Here is a 24,567-nt window from a genome sequence, read left to right on the forward strand (position 1 = left end):
TTTTCACTCAGATTTTCTAACTACACACCCTATACTAGTTATATGTGAGAAGATTGATGTAGATATGAAAACGAACGCTCACATATATGTATCACAAAGAAAGCAATTTCTGGAGTTAATAAGCATGTTTAGATATGATCTCATGAATGGAATGCTACTACTTAGATGCGAGAACCAGTGACACCATATGCTCATACCAAATTCAAACTCCACATATTGAAACGCATGACACTCAAGATGAAGTTAAGGGTTGTAACGGGGCTTGGGGTGATGGCTAACAAATGAAGGATAAGGATAACAATCGTTCTTAAAGCAATAGCAAGTAAAGTAATGAAATTGAAACTTAGAATTCACTTAGATTGCAGAAATCAGCTTTTAGACACGAAGGGAAAATTCAAGCAATAATTAGGGCCGAATTCTATGTTTTGGACCCTTTCTTCAACAAGCAGCACTTTAAAACTCTTTTTTTTTTTTTTTTTTTTTTTTTCTCAACTCTTCTTTTCTTTTCAACAAGCATAATAACTCACAATTCCCCCACACTTGTTTTCTGCCATACATTAATCAAAAGAAATTCAATTTGAATCATGTTTTACTATGCTTCAAGAACAAGGGTATGGATGGTCCTAAACTAGGCTAGGTAAGGATAATGTGGTTTAACAAAGAATGTAGGCTATCAAGGCTCAATGGGGTTAACTTAAACATATAACGATATGGGATACATGGCAGTTTGGCTTTGGTGGTGGTAACTACACAACTTCATCTTGAATATGTTTTATGCAAATCAATAGCATGCTTTGAATGAAATAGGCATGAGTTCTAGCATTTGGAACTAAATGATGAAACGCCTTCTAAGTAATAGCCAAGCAAAGAATAATGAGATCATGCAACGACTTTAGAAAACAAGAATGCACAGATTTTAACTCTCCAAATAAACGTTTAAGCTCAAGTCTCACAAGGTTGTAGCGTTAGTTTGAGTTCTTTCCTTCAAGCATGTTACAAAAACTAATTTTTTCTTTTATGATTACATGTGATTTCATAAGTTATAACCACAACCACGCATAAATAAAGAGTAAATCAAACTTTCATCCATGTTTATAACTCTCTTTAACAGTCATGCAATTACAAACCGAATCCTCATCATTGTGTTGGAAGGTACCCTAAGACACAAATAAGCGCACAAAAACAACTCTTTTTTTGGATTTTCAAAAACAATTTTTCAAATTTTTATGAATTTTCGGATTTTTTATGTCAAAACACACTGAAACACTCCAAAACAGCTTAAAAAAATACTTAAAACAACAAGGAACAACACTAGAAGTAATGGGTGATAAATTTCTACGAATTTCATGCAAAACAATGGTTACCCCCCCACACTTAAATCAAACATTGTCCTCAATGTTTCAAGCATATACTCACACCAAAAACAAGCAAATAATAAACGACAAATAAACATGACAAATATGGCAAAGTAAAAACCAGACAGAGTAGAGTTTAAGAACGCAAATCTGGTTTTGGAGATAGTTGATCTTGTTGACTTTCCACAGCTTTGATCTTGAACTGGATTGGAATTGTACGGCGAAGCTTTTCTCTTTGGCGATGTTGCAATTCCTTATTTGTTCTCCAAGCAGATGTGGCAGCTTCTCTAGTTCTTCATCTCAGACTCCTTCCGCTGGGATGATTGTGCAAGCTGCATTCTTCTCTGCTTGTTTCTTCTGCACGACGGGCAGGCACGAGGGAAAGGTGTTGGTCTGTTTCTTTCTTCAATCTTTCCAAGTGCCCACCTCTTGCTTTCTTTCTCCTTGTCCCTAGTTGAGGATGAATCAGCACGTTGTCTCCACATGCTTCGAGGTATCATCTTCACTTCCCTTATACGTAAGAGACGAAGAGGAAACACAAGATGATGAGTACTCGAGAGCAAGTGCTGGCTGGAGAAAGGACAGGGAGAAAGCATGATATGAGATACTCGTGCTCTCAACCTGTATGATATGAAATACTTGTGCTCTGGATGGGTTGTTTGCAAGGGTATCCCAGGGGATGAGAAATACAGAGTGACTCGAGAGGGTTTGTTGGAAAGCCATTTCAGAGAGATGAAGAAGTGCTGAGAGGGTGTGCCTTTGCTGTGGAAGGTGAAGGTAGATACTTATAGGGCTTTTCTTCACAACCGGAACTATTCTCTCACTCATTGTCAGTAGCCGGTGGATGGATGAATAGTATAAATTACGCGCTTTCTGACAAAGCTGCCCGTAATTTCCGCAAAGCTGCAAGTTGCATGTGACGAGTGACGACACGTCTGGACAAATTGATCTTTTGAAATCCGGGTTTCGGCTCGTGGTTTCTGAGCAAGCCCATTTTTTGAGAAATGAAACGCCTCTTTTGAGAAAAGAATCCGGCTTTTGAGAAAGGAGCCTCGACTCTTCGATTTGCGAGAGGACGCTTCTTCGATTTCTGATGAGCGCTTCTTTGATTTCTTCTTTTTATAGAGGCATTAATTTTGTTCCACAACACACTTGAGCTCCCTCCTGTAAACACTCCCTTCTTGCACTTCCGAAATCTTAATATGTCCGATCTCTTCTTTCTCCAAAACCTCTGAAAAATGTCTGGCCCTTCTGATCGTCGTTTTGATTTGAACCTTGGTGAAGGTGCAGCCCCGCCTTCTCCAGACAACATATGGCGCCCGTCCTTCATATCCCCTACTGGTCCTCTTACCGTTGGGGATTCGGTGATGAAAAATGACATGACCGCTGCGGTGGTGGCCTGGAACCTTGTCACTCCCAGAGATAACAGACTGCTCGCTAGACGGTCTGATGAATTGGCGGTTAAGGAGTCTTTGGCTCTTAGCGTGCAGTGTGCGGGTTCTGTGTCCAACATGGCCCAACGCCTATTTGCTCGAACCCGTCACGTTGAATCGTTGGTGGCTGAAATACAAAGTCTCAAAGAGGAGATTAGAGGACTCAAGCATGAAAATAAACAATTGCATAAGCTTGCACACAGTTATGCCACAAACATGAAGAGGAAAATTGACCAGCTGCAGGAAACTGATGGTCAGATTTTACTTGATCACCGGAGGTTTGTGGGTTTGTTCCAACAGCATCTGCCTTCGTCTTCTGGGGCGGCACCGCATAGTGAAGCTCCAAATGATCAACCTCCGATACCTCCTCCTTCCGTGGCCCCACCGACTGCTGAGACTTCGCCGACTACTACGACCTCTCCCAAGCAGCCTTTGTGAAGGCTCCCTCTTGTATTATGCTATGTTTCTTTATTTCCCAGTTTGCTGTTCATTTCCACGAAGTTTAATGTTAAAATCCTTTGCATATTTGTTAATGTTTCAAAATAGAAAGTCATAACCAAAAATAATTAAACAAGTAATAAAATAGACAATCAAACAGAATAAATGGGTTGCCTCCCTTAAAGCGCTTGCTTTAACGTCTTCCAGCCGGACGATGAACACCTTCACTTCTCCTTGGAACCCACGACATGCAGTGGGATCTCCTCCACAACATGCTCCACAAAGTTCTCGTAGTATGGCTTCAAGCGATGTCCATTCACTTTGAATTCTTGCCCGGTTCTCAAGCTCTTAATTTGGACTGCACCATGCACAAAAAGATTAGTAACAACAAACGGGCCAACCCATTTGGAACGTAACTTACCAGGGAATAGACGAAGGCGGGAGTTGAACAACAACACTTTCTGCCCAATTTCGAAAGTCTTGCCTCGAAGCATCTTATCATGGAATGCCGTGGTCTTCTCTTTGTAAATTCTAGCATTCTCATAAGCTTCATGCCTTATCTCATCAAGTTCACTCAATTGAAGCTTTCGATGAATTCCAGCTTGGTCCACATTCAAATTGAAGGTCTTGATGGCCCATTGAGCTCTATGTTCTAATTCCACGGGAAGATGGCAAGGCTTGCCATACATAAGTCGAAAAGGAGACATACCAATGGGGGTCTTGTAAGCCGTTCGATACGCCCATAGTGCATCATCCAGCCGTAAGCTCCAATCTTTTCTATTTGGCCCAACGGTCTTCTCCAAAATCTGTTTGATCTCACGATTAGATACCTCGGCTTGGCCATTGGTTTGGGGGTGGTAAGGTGTGGAAACCTTATGCGTCACATGATACTTCTTGAGTAATGCCCCAATGGTACGGTTGCAAAAATGAGACCCTCCATCACTGATTAGCACCCTAGGCATCCCAAATCTAGAAAAGATATTAGTTTTCACAAAATCTGCCACAACTTTAGAATCGTTAGTTCGAGTGGCTTTCACTTCCACCCACTTTGAAACATAATCAACGGCAAGTAATATGTAGGTGAAACCAAAAGATGAAGGAAAAGGACCCATAAAATCGATACCCCAAACATCAAAGATTTCAACAACAAAGATGGGTACCTGCGGCATTTGATCTTTTTGGCTAATATTACCTGTCCTTTGGCAGCGATCACATGTTAAACAGAAGGTTCTAGCATCTTTAAACAAAGTAGGCCAATAAAAACCACATTCAAGAACCTTAAAAGCTGTCCTTTGGGTGCCAAAGTGACCCCCACATGCATATGTGTGACAAAAACTTAAAATTGAGTGAAAATCTGATTCATGCACACATCTTCTTATAACCTGATCTGAACAATATTTCCACAAGTATGGGTCATCCCAAACATAAAATCTAGCATCCTTTTTAAGTTTATCACGTTGGAATTTGTTTAGGGTGCTAGGAACTTGTTTAGTCACCAAATAATTCACCAAATCCGCGTACCAAGGCTCACTTACCTGGATAGACATTAGTTGCTCATCGGGGAAGGTTTTAGAAATTGGCGATACTTCCTCATGCACCATTCGACTTAGGTGGTCAGCCACCACATTCTCCACGCCCTTCTTATCCCAAATCTCAATGTCAAACTCTTGTAGAAGCAACATCCATCGAATTAGTCTAGGCTTGGCCTCTTTTTTTGTGAGTAAATACTTGAGAGCTGCATGATCAGTAAAAATAATAACTTTAGTACCAAGTAAGTATGATCGGAACTTATCTAATGCAAATACCACAGCAAGTAATTCTTTTTCAGTGGTGGAGTAATTTAATTGAGCATCATTTAATGTCCTAGAGGCATAATAAATAACATGAGGTTGTTTGTTCTTTCGTTGCCCCAAAACAGCACCAATCGCATAATCCGAAGCATCGCACATCAACTCGAATGGAAGGCTCCAATCTGGAGGTGTGATAATGGGAGCCGAAGTAAGAGCTTCTTTTAATTGCTTGAATGCCGTGGAGCATGCATCATCAAACTCGAAAGCCACCTCTTTTTGAAGCAATCGGCATAGTGGTTGTGAAATCTTGGAGAAATCCTTTATGAAACGCCTATAAAAACCTGCGTGACCAAGAAACGAACGAACCTCTCTAACCGAAGTTGGAGGGGGTAAGTGACGAACAAGGTCTACCTTAGATTTATCCACTTCAATGCCTTCTTCAGAAATAATATGTCCTAGAACAATACCTTGCTTAACCATGAAGTGACATTTTTCCCAATTAAGCACAAGATTCGTTTCAACACAACGTTTCAAAATTAAGGTCAGATTACTCAAGCAATGATCGAATGAATTACCAAACACGCTGAAATCATCCATGAATATCTCAATAATTTTCTCCACATAATCAGAAAAGATACTCACCATGCATCGTTGAAATGTCGCAGGGGCATTGCACAAACCAAATGGCATGCGCCTGTATGCAAAGGTGCCAAAGGGGCACGTGAACGTTGTCTTTTCTTGGTCCTCCGGAGCTATCACAATTTGGTTATATCCGGAATATCCATCAAGAAAGCAATAAAATTTATAACCGGCTAACCTTTCTAACATTTGGTCCAGGAATGGCAACGGAAAGTGATCCTTCCTTGTCATGGCATTTAACTTCCTGTAATCAATACAAACACGCCAACCGGTCACCACACGAGTGGGTACAAGCTCTTGTTCTTCATTCTTCACCACCGTGATCCCGGACTTCTTTGGAACAACCTGCACGGGAGACACCCAACGACTATCAGAAATAGGGTATATAACACCACAGTCAAGCAATTTTATAACCTCCTTCTTTACTACTTCCAACATGGGTGGATTAAGGCGACGTTGAGCCTCCCGAGATGGCTTAGCTCCCTCCTCCAAAAGGATGCGATGCATGCACGTGGTGGGACTAATGCCTTTGATATCCGCCAAGGTCCATCCAATGGCAGATTTGTGCTCCTTTAACACCCTTATCAACTTGTCTTCTTCTTGGGCCGTGAGTGAGCTAGATATGATGACGGGTAGTGTTTGATCTTCTCCCAAGAAAACATACTTCAAGTGACTAGGTAATGGCTTCAACTCAAGTGTAGGTGGCTGCACAATGGATGGAAGTAACTTGTTAGCCAAAACCGAATCTAAAATTGAGAGTGAAGACTTACCAGAATGTGATGGCAATGACTCGAGGGCCGCGACCATTTCAAACACTTCACCACAAGGGGGCACGGCAATATGGTCAGATTCCATGCCGTGGGTTGCTTGGATTCCCCCACACTTGTTTCTTGCTCCTATGCCGTGCACTAAGGCTATTTCAAGTGCATCGTCGTTCATTCCATCCAAATGTACCTGTGCCAAAGAATCAACAATGTCAATAGCGAAACAAGAATGGTCCTCCATTGGATATTTAATGGTTTCAGAAAGATTAAAACGAATAATGTCTCCATCAAACTCCATGGTTAATGTTCCCATAAACACATCTATTTTTGTTCTCGCTGTTTTCATGAATGGTCGGCCTAGCAAGATTGGCAATGATGGAGCATGGCTTGAATCCTCCATTTCTAAGACATAAAAATCTGCAGGAAAGATAAGATGATTGACCTGCACTAAAACATCCTCAAGGACTCCCTTGGGATAAGCGTTAGAACGATCGGCCAATTGAATTATCACGCCATCCTGTTTTAACTCACCAAGGTTCATTGATGCATAAATGGAATATGGCATAACATTAATAGAAGCACCTAAATCTAACATGCATTTTTCAAATCTAGTGTTTCCAATTACACATGGGATAGTAAAGCTCCCTGGATCCTTACACTTTGGAGGTAACTTCCGTTGCAAAACCGCGGATACATTTTCACTTACCTTCACAACTTCTTTGTTTGAAATTCTTTTCCTAGTTGTGCATAATTCTTTTAAAAACTTTGCGTACCTGGGCACTTGCTTAATAGCATCAATTAAAGGAATGTTCACTTGGACTTTTCGAAAGGTATCCAAAATGTCCTTTTCGCTTTCTTCTTTCTTCGATTGTGCAAATCTGCGAGGGAAAGGAACATTGGGCAGATTAGTGTTCGAAATCACAACATTTGGAACATTCTTACCTGAGGTGGACGGATGGGATGTCTTAGATGGCTGCGGCATGGGTGATGGTACCCTTGCCGTGGGGTAGGTGTTCTCATCTTCTTTGAGTTGTATCTTCTCATCTTCCTTGTTTCTCACCTCTTTTCCACTTTGTAATGTGATAGCCTTTGCAGATTCAAAGCCACCCTTTGGATTGACCACCGTAGTGCTTGGTAACTTACCATTTTCACGGAATTGCCCCAAAAATTCGGCCATTTGGCCCATTTGCTTATTCAGCTCATTAACCTCCTTTGCTTGGTTCTGCATTCCCTGCGCCATGGTGGTTAGTAACTGATATGTTTTATCATCATTCATAGACGTACCTGGGTTGGTTTGGGAAGATTGTGCCTGAGGAGGTGGTTGTGGTGCCATTGGCCTTGGAAAGAAACCTGGGGGTTGTCGGAATCCACTTTGTTGGCCATATTGTGGTGCATCTCTCCATCTGAAATTGGGGTGGTCACGCCATCCCGGGTTGTATGTATTGGAGAAAGGATCATTCCTTGGTTGGTTTTGATTCCCATAACCTACAGCATTGGCCGATTCCCATCCTCCATTCTCAATTAATTGAGGGCATTGATCAGATTGGTGTCCTTGAATGAAGCATACACCACAGATTGTAGTTCCTTGCGTTTTGGGGCCTTCAACCAACTGCGATAACATAGACGTAAGGTTAGCCATTTGGGACTGTAACTCAGAAATAGAACTTACCTCATTGACATGATGTGGCCGTGGGGTGTCTCTTTGCCCAACACCTTCATATTGTTGTGCATTGAGTGCTCGATTCGCAATAAGAGTTTTGGCATCCCTAGGTGTCTTATCCACTAGAGCTCCTCCCGCGGAAGCATCCAACATTTGCCGTTCAAGTGGTAAAAGACCTTCGTAAAAGTATTGAAGAAGTAGCTCCTCCTTCATCTGATGCTGTGGACAAGAAGCAACAAGTGATTTAAATCGTTCATAATAAGATGGGAAAGATTCACCTTGGCTTTGCTGAATTCCACTTATTTTTTTACAAAGAAGAATGATGCGAGAAGTTGGGAAAAACTTCTCCAGAAACGCCCTCTTCATACTCTCCCAAGATGTAACTGTACCGGGAGCCAACTCGTATAACCAATCCTTGGCTTTGTCCATTAAAGAGAATGGAAAAGCCTTCATCTTTAAAATACTTCCGTCAACGGTAACCGGAGTCATACTTGAGCACACCACTTCAAATTCCTTCAAATGTTTGTTCGGATCCTCCATGGAAAGCCCATGGAACTTTGGAATGTGGTGGAGCAAACTTGACTTTAACTCGAACTCTTCGGTTTTACCTTGAGCAGCCATGGGATATTGGATACACAATGGTGCGGCATTATCCAAACCCGAGGCGGCAAGCTCCTTGAGCGTACGGTTGTCCATAGCTATACCTTGCTCTTCTCCACCCACTTGTGTCGTGGCCTTCTCTTCAACCTCAACTTCTTGCTCTTCTAATTCAGGCTCGGGACTAGGAGGATTAGACTCTTGCAATTTCTTTTTCCTTCTCAAAGTCCTCTCAAAATCACCGTCAAAGTCGGAGATATGCTCACGAACAGGTTGTGAGCTACGGGTCATAAACTAGTACCTAAAAACAAAGAAAACAAAACAAATCAGCAACTTAAACAGAAACTTAAACAAAATACAATAATTCGAAAGAAAACAATCCAAGAGATTAGAAAAGTTGCTAATCCCCGGCAACGGCGCCAAAATTTGATGTGAAAAATAAGTTAACACACAAAATTAAACCCTTTTTTTATCAAATGTAGTAAAGTATGTAAGTAGGGATCGTTCTAGGCCGGGGATTAGGAGGGATTGCTAAACACTTGAAAACTGACTTAAAAACATAAAAACAAAATTTAAAACACTAAACTAGACTCAAAGAATGCAAAACTATACTTTAAAATACTTAAACAAACATAAAACTCAAAACTGCAACCTAATGACTCAAAACTGCCTAAAAACCACTTTCTGGGCAGTTTTGAGAACCTAACAAGAACTTGGATGAAGTTGGATGAAAACTTGAATCAAAACACTTAGAAACACAAATCAAAACACTTTCTAACTAATCTAAGACTTCAAAATAAAGGGGGATTTGTTTTGGACGAAAATTGAAAACAAAACAGAAACTTTAAAACAAAACAGATTGTAAAACGTTTTTGGATGAAAATGATGGATAAAAGGCTAGTTAGGAGGTTCTTCTCCACACATGACACACTTGCAAACAAAATGATTTTCAGTTGTTCTTTCAATAAATTATGAAACTCAACACCCCAAGTTAATTAGATACGCTTAAATTAACCTTCAAGTTCTCCTTAAGTTAATGAATTGGATGGAAAAGCGCATACAACAATTCAAAGCATTCCTCAAAGGTTCCTTACGTGATGAGCACAATAAAGATACAATCAAGAATCATCGGCACCCGGATGCAGTGTTAAATGAGCAAGGGGGCCGTAGAAACTTCTTTTCGAACGACTCCACTCAAAGTTGTTTGGGAGCATATGCTCCTATCAACTTTACACGGGACACACAAAAGAAGTACTTTGATCCTATTAGACGGGGGAGGGTGAAGAAGCTAGGACAGAAGGGTAGAGTTCAAGAGAGCAAAATGCGTTTAGGAACGTGGAATATAGGAACCTTAACGGGAAAATCTATGGAAGTAGTGGAAGTTATGGTGAGGAGAAGGATAAATATTATGTGCCTACAAGAAACTAAGTGGGTTGGTAGTAAGGCAAAGGATCTAGAAAACTCAGGGTTTAAACTTTGGTATTCGGGCACAAATAGAACGAGAAACGGTGTTGGCATCATTGTGGACAAGACCTTGACACAAGATGTTGTAGATGTCAAGAGGGTAGGAGATAGAATCATGGCAATCAAGATTGTAATAGGACAAGAACTTATCAATGTGATTAGTGCGTACGCACCTCAAGTAGGGTTGGATACGAGTTCGAAGGAGAAATTTTGGGAAGACCTTGGAGACTTGGTGCAAGGAATTGCTCAGACAGAGAAGTTATTTATAGGAGGAGATCTAAATGGACACGTGGGCAGGGAGACAGGCAACTATGGAGGTTTTCATGGTGGCCATGGTTTTGGGGAGAGAAACGAGGATGGGGAAGCTATCTTGGATTTTGCAATGGCATATGATCTCTTCTTAGCCAACACCTTCTTTAAGAAGAGAGAAGAACATGTGATCACCTACAAGAGTGGGTCGTCAAAAACACAAATAGATTTTCTTCTAATGAGGAAAGGGGATCGTATAACTTGTAAGGATTGCAAAGTTATACCAGGAGAGAGCGTGGCTAATCAACATCGCTTGTTGGTGATGGATGTACATATCAAAAGAGGGAGACAAAAGAACAAGACTTGGAAGTGCCCAAGGACTAGATGGTGGAATCTAAAAGAAGAAAAACAAGCCATTTTCAAAGAGAAGGTAATCACCCAATGTGTGTGGGATAGAGAGGGGGAAGCTAGCCAAATGTGGGATTCCATGGCTAGTTGTATCCGAAAAGTAGCAAAAGACGTATTAGGAGAGTCCAAGGGCTTTGCCCCACACCAAAAGGAATCTTGGTGGTGGAATGAGGAGGTACAAACAAAGGTGAAGGCTAACAAGGAATGTTGTAAAGCCTTATACAAGGAGAGGACCGATGAAAATGGTGAAAGGTATAGAAAAGCGAAGCAAGAGGCGAAGAAAGCGGTCAGAGAAGCTAAGTTAGCGGCTTACGACGATATGTATAAACGACTAGATACCAAAGAAGGAGAGTTGGATATCTATAAACTAGCTAGAGCAAGGGAAAAGAAGACAAGGGACCTAAACCAAGTGAGGTGCATCAAGGATGAGGATGGAAAGGTTCTTGCTACAGAGAACGCGGTTAAAGACAGATGGAGAGGTTATTTTCATAATCTTTTCAATGAAGGACATGAAAGGAGTGCTTCTTTAGGGGAGTTGAGTAACTCAGAAGAGTGTAGAAACTACTCTTTTTATCGTCGAATCCGGAAGGAAGAAGTGGTTGTAGCTTTGAAGAAGATGAAGCATAGAAAAGCAATAGGCCCAGACGATATACCAATCGAAGTGTGGAAAGTTTTGGGAGAGACAGGTATAACATGGCTCACTGACCTTTTCAATAGGATTTTGAAAACGAAGAAGATGCCAAATGAGTGGCGAACGAGCACTTTGGTGCCTATCTACAAGAATAAGGGCGACGTACAAAATTGCATGAACTATAGGGGTATTAAGTTAATGAGTCATACAATGAAGCTCTGGGAGAGAGTCATTGAGCATAGATTGAGGCAAGAGACACGGGTTTCGGACAACCAATTCGGGTTCATGCCAGGGCGCTCAACCATGGAGGCAATCTATCTCTTACGAAGATTGATGGAAAGATATAGAGATGGGAAAAAGGATTTACACATGGTCTTTATAGATTTGGAAAAAGCGTATGATAGGGTCCCAAGAGACATTCTTTGGAGGATCTTAGAGAAGAAAGGAGTACGAGTAGCATATATCCAAGCTATAAAGGATATGTATGAAGGAGCAAAGACTGCCGTAAGAACTCATGAAGGACAAACCGAAAGCTTTCCCATAACTGTAGGATTACATCAAGGCTCATCCTTAAGTCCTTACCTTTTTGCGTTGGTAATGGATGAGTTAACAGGACATATTCAAGGTGATATTCCTTGGTGTATGCTTTTCGCAGACGATATAGTGTTGATAGATGAAACTCAGGAAGGGGTAAATGTAAAGCTTAACCTTTGGAGAGAAGTGTTGGAATCTAAAGGTCTTCGTCTAAGCCGATCAAAGACAGAATATATGGAGTGCAAGTTCAGTGCAGATGGAGGCCAAAACGAGTTAGGGGTGAGGATCGGAGATCAAGAAATACCAAAGAGCGACCGTTTTCGTTACCTAGGATCTATCTTGCAAAAGAACGGAGAATTAGATGGAGATCTCAACCATAGAATACAAGCTGGATGGATGAAGTGGAAGAGTGCATCTGGCGTGTTGTGTGACCGCCGTATGCCACTGAAGCTCAAGGGAAAATTTTATAGGACGGCAATAAGGCCGGCGATGCTGTATGGCACAGAATGTTGGGCGGTGAAGCATCAACACGTACACAAAATGGGTGTAGCGGAGATGAGGATGCTTCGTTGGATGTGTGGGCACACGAGAAAGGATAAGATTAGGAATGAGGATATCCGGGGTAAAGTAGGAGTAGCCGAAATTGAAGGAAAGATGAGAGAAAATCGGTTACGGTGGTTTGGACATGTGCAAAGAAGGCCTACTGACGCTCCGATTAGAAGATGCGACTATGGGACAGAGGTTCAGGGCCGAAGGGGTAGAGGAAGACCTAGGAAAACTTTGGAAGAGACTCTAAGAAAAGACTTAGAGTACTTGGATCTAACGAAGGACATGACACAGGACCGAGCACAATGGCGTTCTAAGATTCATATAGCCGATCCCACTCAGTGACTTGGATTTTCCAAGTCTCCAACCGAGAAGTTTTCCTCACTCGAAAAATTAAGGGAACACTACCCCAACCTACATGCTCCACTCAGAAAGCTTCAACATACAAGCTTCAACAAAAGAAAATTCAAAGAACTTAGCGAAGAAGGTTTTGGTGTATTTAACACAATACGTTGAAATGAAGGAAAACTTATTTATTGATATCCTCGATAAGCTACAAATATGTACATATACATGAGTCAAAATAAACAAACAAGATGGAGCCTTCACAAAGGTTGCTTGGGAGAAGTCTCAGCAGTCGGTAGAGCCCCAGAAAGAGAAGGCATCGGAGGGGGATCATTCGGAGCCTCAGTACTGGACAGAACCCTAGAAAGAGGAGGCATCAGAGGTTGATCATTTGGAGCTTCATTACGCGGTACAGCCCCAGAAGACGAAGGCAATAAATGCCTTTGGAACAAACCCACAAATCTCTGATGATCAAGTAAAACCTGACCATCAGTTTCCTTCATCTGGTCAAGCTTCCTCTTCATGTTGGTAGCATAGTCATGTGCGAGCCGGTGCAACTGTTTATTCTCATGCTTGAGCCCTCTAATCTCCTGTTTGAGACTCATCACTTCGGCCGCCAATGATTCAACTTGGCGGGTTCGAGCAAATAGGCGTTGGGCCATATTAGACACAGAACCTGCACACTGAACACTGAGAGCCAGTGAATCCTTAACAGCTAACTCATCAGACCGTTTGGAAAGTAGTATGTTATCTTTGGGAGTGAGAAGGTTCCTGGCCACCACCGCAGCGGTCATATCATTCTTCATCACGGAATCCCCAACGGTAAGAGGACCAGTAGGGGAGACGAAGGATGGGCGCCATATGTTGTCTGGAGAAGGCGGGGCTGCCTCTTCAACAAGGTTCAAGTCAAAACGACGGTCGGAGGGGCCAGACATTTTCAAAGGTATTGAAGAGAGAAGAGGTCGGACAAATCAAGATCTTAGAAGTGCAAGAATGGAGCTTCTACTGGTGGAGATTCAAGTGTGCTTTGGAACTTAATGCCAGCCCCTATAAAAAGCTGCACTCGACGGAGCTTCAGACATCGAAGAGGCGCCTGCTCAGAAATCGAAGAGGCGTTTGCTTTCTCAAAAGCTGGGCTGCTTAGAGACCACGAGGGTTGATCTCATAAATCGAAGAGGTGTTTGCTTTCTCAAAAGTTGGGCTGCTCAAAGACCACGAAAGCCGATCTCAGAAATCGAAGAGGCGCTCGCTTCCTCAAAAGCTGGGCTCCTCAGAGACCACGAGGGCCGATCTCAGAAATCGAAGAGGCACCTACTTTTCCAGCTTTGTCAGCACCTGTCACACGCACACTCAGCTTTGCGGAAATTATGGGTATTCTGTCGAAGACTTCTGGGGAAGTAGAAAACACATGAATCTTACTGTCCAATCACCCACTTCCCACACGCAGCAATAGCTCATGGGTACCACAGATAACTTTGCCAAAGTTCTCTGCCAAAGTTGAGCACGTGAAGCTTGCAGCTCCCACTACATCGCTCTGACCAAGAAGGGTAAAAGAATAGCAAAGAAACAGCACTAACAAAGTTTAGACCCATAAATTTTGAAGGTCTAGCTACCATATTATTACCCACAAGGGTAAAGGAACAGTACCACTGTTGGATAATTGGAAAGTCCCTGTGTGTCAACCTCTGTGCCTCGTGGCAAGGTAGACTAGCAAACATGCCCAACCTTTACTCACATTCGAGAAAACACTCCCAATAAGATTGCTTGCTCCAAAATCGAAGAGGCACCGTCCTCCGAATCTCGAGAGCCAGACTCCCAACATGACTACTTTCTCAAAAATCAAAGAGAGGGTAAAGGAACAGTACCATTGCTGGATAATTGGAAAGTCCCTGTGTGTCAACCTCTGTGCTTCGTGGTAAGGTAGACTAGCAAACATGCCCAACCTTTACTCACATTCGAGAAAACACTCCCAACAAGATTGCTTGCTCCAAAATCGAAGAGGCACCGCCCTCCGAATCTCGAGAGCCAGACTCCCAACATGATTACTTTCTCAAAAATCGAAGAGACACTGCTCCCCGAATCTCGAGAGCCAGACCCCCAGCATGATTGCTTTCTCAAAAATCGAAGAGGCATCGTTCTCCGAATCAATCGAAGAGGCGCTCGCTTTCTCAAAAGCTGGGCTGCTCAGAGACCACGAGGGCCGATCTCAGAAATCGAAGAGGCACCTTCTTTTCTAGCCTTGTCAGCACCTGTCACACGCACACTCAGCTTTGCGGAAATTATGGGCATTCTGTCGAAGACTTCTGGTGAAGTAGAAAGCACATGAATCTTACTGTTCAATCACCCACTTCCCACACGCAACAATAGCTCATGGGTACCACAGATAACTTTGTCAAAGTCTCTGCCAAAGTTGAGCACGTGAAGCTTGCAGCTCCCACTACATCGCTCTGACCAAGAAAGGTAAAAGAATAGCAAAGAAACAGCACTAACAAAGTTTAGACACATAAATTTTGAAGGTCTAGCTACCATATTATTACCCACAAGGGTAAAGGAACAGTACCACTGCTGGATAATTGGAAAGTCCCTGTGTGTCAACCTCCGTGCTTCGTGGCAAGGTAGACTAGCAAACATGCCCAACCTTTACTCACATCCGAGAAAACACTCCCAACAAGATTGCTTACTCCAAAATCGAAGAGGCACCACCTTCCGAATCTCGAGAGCCAGACTCCCAACATGATTACTTTCTCAAAAATCGAAGAGACACTGCTCCCCGAATCTCGAGAGCCAGACCCCCATCATGATTGCTTTCTCAAAAATCGAAGAAGCATCGTTCTCCGAATCTCGAGAGCCAGATACCACATACCACTTTTTCAAAGTGCTCTGACAGAGTTAAAACATGTGAAGCTGGCAGCTCCCACTACCGTGCTATGACCAAGCAGGGTAAAGGAATAGCATTACTACTTGTTGTTAGGGAGACTCCTATATATGTCGACCTCCATCCCCAACGGACAGGCAGACCTGCAAAAATGCTCAACCCTTCCTCATATCTGAGAGGGCACTCCCAACGAAGCCTTTCGAAATATTCAGCTTTCTTTCCCCCCGATAATACCTCTGCAAACAAGCTATACTAGAGCAAGAATATCTCATATCATCAGGGTTAAAAGCAAGAGTATCCCATATCATGCTTTTTCCCTGTCTTTTCCTTTGGCCTTGTTTTTACCTGCAAGACAAGGAGAAAGAGAGCAATCAGTCAGCACTTGAAATCAAGCTCCCAGCCAGGAACTGACAGCCTGGAACCCCTTACCTGATTACTTACCTGGCATTGCTCTCGAGTACTCATCTTCAACATCTTATGTTGCCAGGGAAGATACCGCATCTGCTTGAGGAACAGATAGGGCAAGTGCGAAGGATACAAGGAAGCATGTGGAGACAAGCGTAACAGCACACATGCCGATCCATCCATTACTCTGTCAAAAGCAAAAGTATCCCATATCAGCAGGGTCGAACGTACTCTAGATTTGATGGACTTGTTTTGACCCTCAAATTCTTCAGTCGGCCTTGTACTCTGGAGGAAACCAGAAAACCCTCCAGCTCAGTTCAAGAATAAGCCTGTGGAAAGTTACTTCTTCAAAAGCAAAAGTATCCCATATCATCTCTTCTCATTTTTCTTCTCTTTATCTTTCATGCTGCTGCAAGATGGGGAGAAGGTGAACAATCAGCCGGAGCTCTGATTGCTTACCTTGTCTGTCACCTCTTTCAGCAAATCCCCTAGCTTGGCGACTTGGGGGACTCCTACTACATGGTTTGTATCGCGCTTGACCAAGCCTGAAACTACAAGTAAGCTTCAAGTGAAATTGATACATTACCTTGTGCATCTCCACCAGTTAAAGATACCACCCCTGGATGGAGGAAGAGTACTTCCAGAGAAGCTGCCACATCTACCTATGAGACAGATAAGGCAAGTCAAGATGATACCACACTCCGATACTTAGAAGTTTCGTGATTACGAGATCATTCTCCCACAATATTTCCCAATGTCATTTGTACTCTAATGTCATTTGTACTAAATCATTCACTTGTACTCACTAAAGGAGAGCTTGAACCTATGTACTTGTGTAAACCCTTCACAATTAATGAGAACTCTTCTATTCCGTGGACGTAGCCAATCTGGGTGAACCACGTACATCTTGTGTTTGCTTTCCTATCTCTATCCATTTATATACTTATCCACACTAATGACCGGAGCAATTTAGCGAAGATCACAAAAAGCGACCGTTTTCGCTACCTATGATCTATCTTACAAGAGAACGGAGAATTAGATGAAGATCTCAACCATAGAATACGAGCTGGATGGATGAAGTGTAAGAGTGCATCCAGCATGTTGTGTGACCGTCGTAGGCCACTGAAGCTCAAGGGAAAATTTTATAAGACGGCAATAAGGCCAGCGATGTTGTATGGCACAGAATGTTGGGCGGTGAAACATCAATACGTACACAAAATGGGTGTAGCAGAGATGAGGATGCTTCGTGGGATGTGTGGGCACACGAGAAAGGATAAGATTGAGAATGAGGATATCCGAGGTAAAGTAGGAGTAGCCGAAATTGAAGGAAAGATGAGAGAAAATCGGTTCCGGTGATTTGGACATGTGCAAAGAAGGCCGACTGACGCTCCGGTTCAAAGATGTGACTACGGGACAGAGGTTCAGGACCAAAGGGGTAGAGGAAGACCTAGGAAAACTTTGGAAGAGACTCTAAGAAAAGGCTTAGAGTACTTGGATCTAACGGAGGACATGACACAAAACCGAGCGCAATGGCGTTCTAGGATTCATATAGCCGACCCCACTTAGTGGGAAAAGGCTTTGTTGTTGTTGTTGTTGTTGTTTTCAAGCGACCTTCACTACTTGTGATTATAAGATTGTAACTATTAGGTGAAACTCCCTCATAATCTAGCATCATATTCATGCATGAAAACTAAGCGTGCACTCTCAATCAATATACACAAATAAGTTATCAATCAAGTAGATGAACGAATTGAATCCGCAACTTATGAAATACAAACTGAATGTAATCAAATCATATTGCAAGCATGTACATGGTTTCGAATCACCCCCCAACTAAGGGGGTTTAGTTCCTCATTCTTGCAATACAAAGATACATAAAATTAGACATTAAAATCAAAGGAAAGAAAACACCTAAAATGCTCCAACTTGGAAAGCAAGTGCATCAATGGATCTCCCTTCCTCCTTGTTGCGGCATGAAGCTTGTGGACAGATTTTTGGGTGGATTTATGGTGTAGAATGGATGGGGAATTTTGTGGAAGGGTTTAGGGTGAGAGTGGAAGAGTGTTTGATGGTTGGGGAGTGGTAGAGAACTAGGCAAAGAGGGTGGAAGAAGGTGGAGTGGCTGTTATGTTTTCTAGTCACTAGAATGGTGTTTTTTGGGTGTTTTGCTTCCTAGGGTGTGTATGGACGAATTTCTGTGATAAAATGATGAATATGGGGGATTTTTCTTTGGCCAAGGGGTGTAAACATGTATTTATAGGCCCCAAAAACCTTAGAAAATCAGGTTAGGTTAAGGATGAAATGCATGGTAATTTGAGTGTGTGGTGTGCAATGGTCCAAGGGTGAAAATGAAGTGATGATGCAAAGTGTGAAGGGTAAAATGGAGTGGTCTTGAAGCTAGGGAGCATGAATGATTGTGTACATTGCATAGAGATGGAAAGGGAGGTGAAAATGTGTCAATAAATGGGTCAAAGGTGCAGCAACATGTGGTACACAAGGCATGGGATTCCAAATGTGAATGATGGAGCATCAATTGGTGCATGTAATGGATGTAAATGTTGTCTAAAATCTAATGAGTGAAGGGAACAAGAGGTATCAAGCAATTGAGTGTAATAATTAAATGAATTGAAGCATGAAATTAGAAATTATGTAGGGGACAAGAGTGATCAAGCATGGCATGGAATCCAAAGGGAATTCTATGTGGTTTGCATGGCAAGGAATGCAAGTTGGGGTGACAGATTTTTGGGCTGTTTTCTTCATCTTTTGGACCATAATTCTTCATATTCTTGGCCTCTTTAGTTCTCAAATTCGTCCATCCACTTGGCCCATGCATTTGCTATCCATTCCAAGCCCGAAACATGCTCCAAAGGCCTCCAAAATGCATCTTCTTGCATACTTTGTACTTAGAGTCTGAAAACACACGAAAATGACTTTAAACATTAAAATAACTAAGGAAACACGACATAAATGCACAAGAACAAGCCAACTAAGTCGCATAAATATGCTCCTATCAGAGAGAAGTGTTAAAATCTAAAGATCTTCGCCTAAGCCAATCAAAGACAGAATATATGGAGTGCAAGTTCAGTGCAAATGGAGGCCAAAATGAGTTAGGGGTGAGGATCGGAGATCAGGAAATACCAAAGAGCGACCGTTTTTGCTACTTAGGATATATCTTGCAAAAGAACGGAGAATTAGATGGAGATCTTAACCATAGAATACAAGCTGGATTGATGAAGTGGAAGAGTGCATCCGGCGTGTTGTGTGACCGTCGTAGGCCACTGAAGCTCAAGGGAAAATTTTATAAGACGGCAATAAGGCCGGCGATGCTGTATGGCACAGAATATTGGGCGGTGAAGCATCAACACGTACACAAAATGGGCTTGGACATGTGCAAAGAAGGCTTACTGACGCTCTGGTTCAAAGATGTGACTACGGGATAAAGGTTCAGGGTCGAAGGGGTAGAGGAAGACCTAGGAATACTTTGGAAGAGACCCTAAGAAAAGACTTAGAGTACTTGGATCTAACGGAGGACATGACACATAATCGAGCGCAATGGCGTTCTAGGATTCATATATAGCCGACCCCACTTAGTGGAAAAAGGCTTTGTTGTTGTTGTTGTTGTTGTTGCTTGTTTTTTTAGAGGAGAGAGACTCAAAAAAAAAAAAAAACATAGCAGATATTACCATTTGAATGTTTCCTAAAAGGCAACCCAGAATAAAACAAAAATCATACTGAACAATAAGATATTGTGCAAGTTCTACTACTTTCAAAGGAGATCTCTCCCTATATTGGGAAATATTGTTAGCATTCTACTTCCGTCAAATTCTAATTATTCTTTAATTTTGTACATAAAACAAGAGAAACAAATTAGCACATTGCCTTTCGTTCATCCCCTTTTAGTATGTTTTATGGTAAAGTTCAATGAAGAGTTGAGAAGGCATTCAGGCAATGACTTGTAAACATTATGATAATTGTTCCCTTGCAGAAGTGTGAGACTGAATTAAACAAAAATGTTCATAAAAGGATAATATAACCACGAGTTCCCTTTGACAAATTAGCTTTCCCATAAAGGTTATAGAATGACATGCAAGAGGCAAGGACAAGGATAAACATGAACTAAGCAACAGGAAAGTACCATTTGTTATTGACTTGCTGCTTTGTTGTTGATTGATGACAGTCAAGCTGAATCGCACATGTCTAGCCCACCCTTGTGGCAATGTTGAAGAACCTGTAACGTCCAGATATAGCGATAAGTAGCCTATGTTGTTGTTCCCCCTTGGATACACAAGGATTCACCTGACGGAACCAACCAAGACAAGTCAGAAAACCATAAACATCACAAATGAAAAATAAAAACAAAATTTAAGCTTGTGGATGGTAGGAGACACTAAAATACCATTCAAAACAACCGATGACAAAGGCACCAGAGTAATGCTTGATGGCATCCAACTTAGTGAAGTTGTCAAATTTCCATGTGAATGTCGCAGATGCAGCTTTCTTCTGGTGAGTATTCAGTTCCTCCAATTTCTTTACTCTTCTACAAACTCAAAACCCACAAATAAGTAACAATAGCATGTCACCATAACACCAAATACAACCCAACAGAAACTAGTTTACAGAAGGCCCAAAAACACAAGCATGCAACCCACAACAAACCTGTACTCTATAACCGTGGGAGTAAGAAACCTAGGCTGAGCCACCCTACATATATCCTAAACCAAAACCGCCTCGCAGCCAGGCGGGGGGGGGGGGCATCGAAATAATGGCACCCTGGCTCCAAAGTAAGGCTGAAAGTGGCCAAAAAATCAACCACTGTTTTTTTGCCGGTACACATGCTACACGAAGTAGTTCCAGATTTGGGTAAGCAGATTCTGGCAATTCCTAATCATTTGATGGTAGTTCCTAATCAACATAAACTGAGCATTCAAGAAGAAGGTGTGTGATAGACTCGTCCCGAACACAACAAATGGGGCAAAGAGGCGATGAAGAGGAACGATGCTAATACAAGTTCGCCATTGTTGCCAATGCACCGTTCAGGGTCTTCCACAAGAAACATCTAATCTTGGGAGGAACCTTTAGCTACCATATAAACATCCATAAAGATGCAGGGATAATATTCGACCTGTGAACTTGAAATAACACTCAATCATGAGCCCAAGGGTATCTAGATTTAACCGTATGCAACCTTTTTTTTATCATGAGGCCACACGAGTCTATCCATTAACGTCTTTTCACCAATATGGGTCTCCAAGATTGCATTATAATCCTCAACCACCAAGAAGGGTTTCAAAAATTCAATATCCCACTCCCCAATTTCCGGGCATATTAGTGAGTTCACAGTTAAGTTCTTAGAGACCTGAACCGTGCCTAAGGGGAAAGGTTTACCTAAGGGAATGTCTGGGAGCCACCTATCAATCCAAACCTAGACACACTCACCATTCATTATCTTCCAGTGTGCCCCCTATTAGCAAACCCCTTCCAACCAACAAGCTTGACCAAGCCCATAAAGCTCTCCTCCCCTAATTTCGCATCTAGGAATGAGTTATTCGGGAAGTACCGACCCTTAATCACTCTCGCCCATAAGGAATTTGGTTCAGTAATCAATCGCCAACACTATTTAGTCAACAAAGCATCGTTAAAGGCCTCAAAATTCCTCAAACCTAATCCTCCCTCCTTCTTAGATCGGCCCAAAAGCTCTCTTGATACCCAGTGAATACGGTTTTCCCCTCCTTTTGGCCCCACAAGAAATTAGATATTATGGCATCCATTTCCTTGCACAGCGACTTACAAAATTTGAATAGATTCATCGAATAAGCAGGGATGGCCTACGCCACCGCCTTAATGAGGACTTCTCTTCCGGCTTGAGATAGAGAAGACTTTTTCCAACCTTTCAATTTTTCCATAAGTCTCCCTTTCACATAAGAAGGCCACATTTTTTGGAACGACCCCAAATTGCCGACATCCCAAGGTAAACCCCCGGATCCCCAACTTTCTCCATTCCCAGAATAGCACTCAGATGATCAGATAATGAGTCCGGCACATTAGCACCAAAGAAAACACTTGACTTTGCCTTATTGACTTGTTGCCCAAAAGCTACACAATCATCATCAATCACCTTAATTAAGTTCCTGCAATTTATCACCTCTGCTTTGAGGAAAATGAGAGTGTCATCTGCAAAGAGAATGTGAGAAATGGATGGCCCATAAAGGCTTATCTAAACGCCCTTTATCCTATTCCTTTCACTTTTCTTTTGAATAAGCAGAGAAAGGACCTCACTAACAAAAAGGAAAAGATAAGGGAAAAGTGGATCACCTTGACGAAGCCCACGGGAAGGGGCAAATTTGGAACCCGGTTGACCATTGAGGAGGTAGCAAAATTAATCGAGGAAATGCATCCCAAAATCAAGTTTCGCCATCTAGAATCAAAACCCAATTTCTCCATTACTGCCAAGAGGAAATCTCATTCAACCCTATCATAGGCTTTTTGCATATCCAATTTGACAGCTAGTTCAAACTTTTTCCTGGTTTTCTTTGTTTTTAGAAAGTGGAACACCTCATGAGCTATGCCAATATTGTCTTGAATTAATCTTCCAGCAACGAAAGCATTCTGGGTCGAAGAAATTAACTCCGGAATACGCACCTTAAGGCGGTTGGCAAGTACCTTGAAGAGCACCTTGTAGGAGTAATTACATAAACTTATAGGCCTGAATTGAGACACGGACTCCGGGTTTTAAGTTTTTGGAATCAATACCAAATGAGTTGCGTTGAAACGCTTAGGCTCCTCCAACCCGTGCATTAAAACCTCAATAAAATTGTTCACATCTGCTGCTAGGATATCCCAATGAGACTGATAAAAAATTCCAGGAAAACCATCAGGGCCTGGAGCATTCAAAGCCGCAACTTTTACTTCTTCAACAAAAACCGAACCTGAAAGGGCAGCATTCATTTCATCAATGACTTTTGGAATAATGCAGCCCAGGACATCCCCCCAATCACGTTACCCTGAAGAAGTATACAGATTCACAAAGTGGTCATCCACCAATTTCCTCACAAGGCTCGGGTTGTCAACCATAACCCCATTGTTATTTTTTAGAGAAACCACACTATTCCATCTTCTTCTATTCAAGGTAGATTGATGAAAGAACTTTGTATTAACATCCCCTTCCTTTAACCATTGGACCTGAGAACGTTGTAACCAGTAGCTTTCCTCTTGCTGCCGAAGGTTGTCCACAACTTTTGAAACCTCAGAAATCTCTTTCACATTCTCCCTCCAGTTTTGTTGAAGATTTTCCAGATGGGTCATCATCTCTCCTATTTGTTTTCCACGCTTCCTGAATTTGTCATTGCTCCATCTGATAAGTTTGTTACAGCATAGATTAAGTTTAAAGTTCCATCTGTCAATAAGGCCTCTTTCTCTTCCATTGGTCCACGTTTTTTGAACTATATCTTTGCACTCCCCATCCTTCGTCCAAAAAACTTCAAAGTGGAACCTCTTTTTTTTCCTTCCCGGTTGTGCTCCGCATTTCATCAGAACCGGACTGTGGTCAGAACCAAGAGTAGTGTTATTCATGACCAAAGTATTTGGCCAACACGATTGCCAATTCATATTAACCAGACATCTATCAAGACAAGCTTCTACCAACTACCCATTTCTATTTCCCCTCCATGTAAAATTTTGGCCTTTACACCCCCAAGTCAATGAGATCTGTTTTGTGCATAAATTCCTCCAAGTATCTTGGTCTGTTATAGGGCACTTCAGCTCCTCCCACTTTTTCATGACTCCACATAAATTCATTAAAGTCTCCCCCACAGATCTAGGGAGTACTATCTGGGCTAAAAATCTGGACCATATTTCTCCAAAACACCTCATTTTCCGCTCGATATGACGTCCCATAAACACCGGTAAAATGAAAGTTAAATTGTGAATCCACTATGTTACAAGTAGCATCAATATAATGCCAAGAAGAATCATTCACAACAACCTGTATAGAATCATCCCACCAGAGACTCAGACCTCCCGCTCTACCAACGGGTGAAACATCAAAACCATTAGTGTATCCTATGCGTTTTCTCACCCCAGCTATTCTGTGATCTTTCATCTTTGTTTCAGATAGAAAGATCATAGAGGGTCTATGTTCCCTAATTTGCCCATTTAGGGAACGAACTACCGTGTCCAACCCAAGATCACGACAATTCCAAAAGAGGTGTATCATGGTTGTTCTGCGTCTGTTGAGGGCCAGCCGCCACCGCATCTGGATGAGAGTATTTCTTTCACTGCCATTTTGGTTCTTTTCTGAGGAAAAAGAAACTCCTCGTCTAGCTTGGTTTCCAACTCTCTTTTATTTCTCTCGTCTCCTCCAAAGAGGCAGTAATGGTGCTACCATTTCTTTCTTCTTTTACAACGACTACCTTCTCCTTTTGGGTCGCTATAATTC

At 42.1% G+C, this 24,567-nt stretch overlaps 1 long non-coding RNA gene across 1 annotated transcript in view; it reads right to left on the reverse strand.

Moving 5' to 3' along the window:
* The window catches only part of LOC139189113 (uncharacterized), a 35,482-nt gene extending 14,816 nt beyond the window's left edge, over nucleotides 1-20,666 (reverse strand). Inside the window, exons 1-2 of the long non-coding RNA XR_011572642.1 lie at nucleotides 20,530-20,666; nucleotides 20,269-20,429 (exon numbers count right to left, since the gene is read on the reverse strand). This is a non-coding gene — a long non-coding RNA (uncharacterized lncRNA). The remainder of the gene's footprint in view (nucleotides 1-20,268; nucleotides 20,430-20,529) is intronic.
* Between the last annotated feature and the right edge of the window lie 3,901 nt (nucleotides 20,667-24,567).

This window comes from Malus domestica, chromosome 11, assembly GCF_042453785.1.
Source record: "Malus domestica chromosome 11, GDT2T_hap1".
Classification (NCBI taxonomy): domain Eukaryota; kingdom Viridiplantae; phylum Streptophyta; class Magnoliopsida; order Rosales; family Rosaceae; genus Malus; species Malus domestica.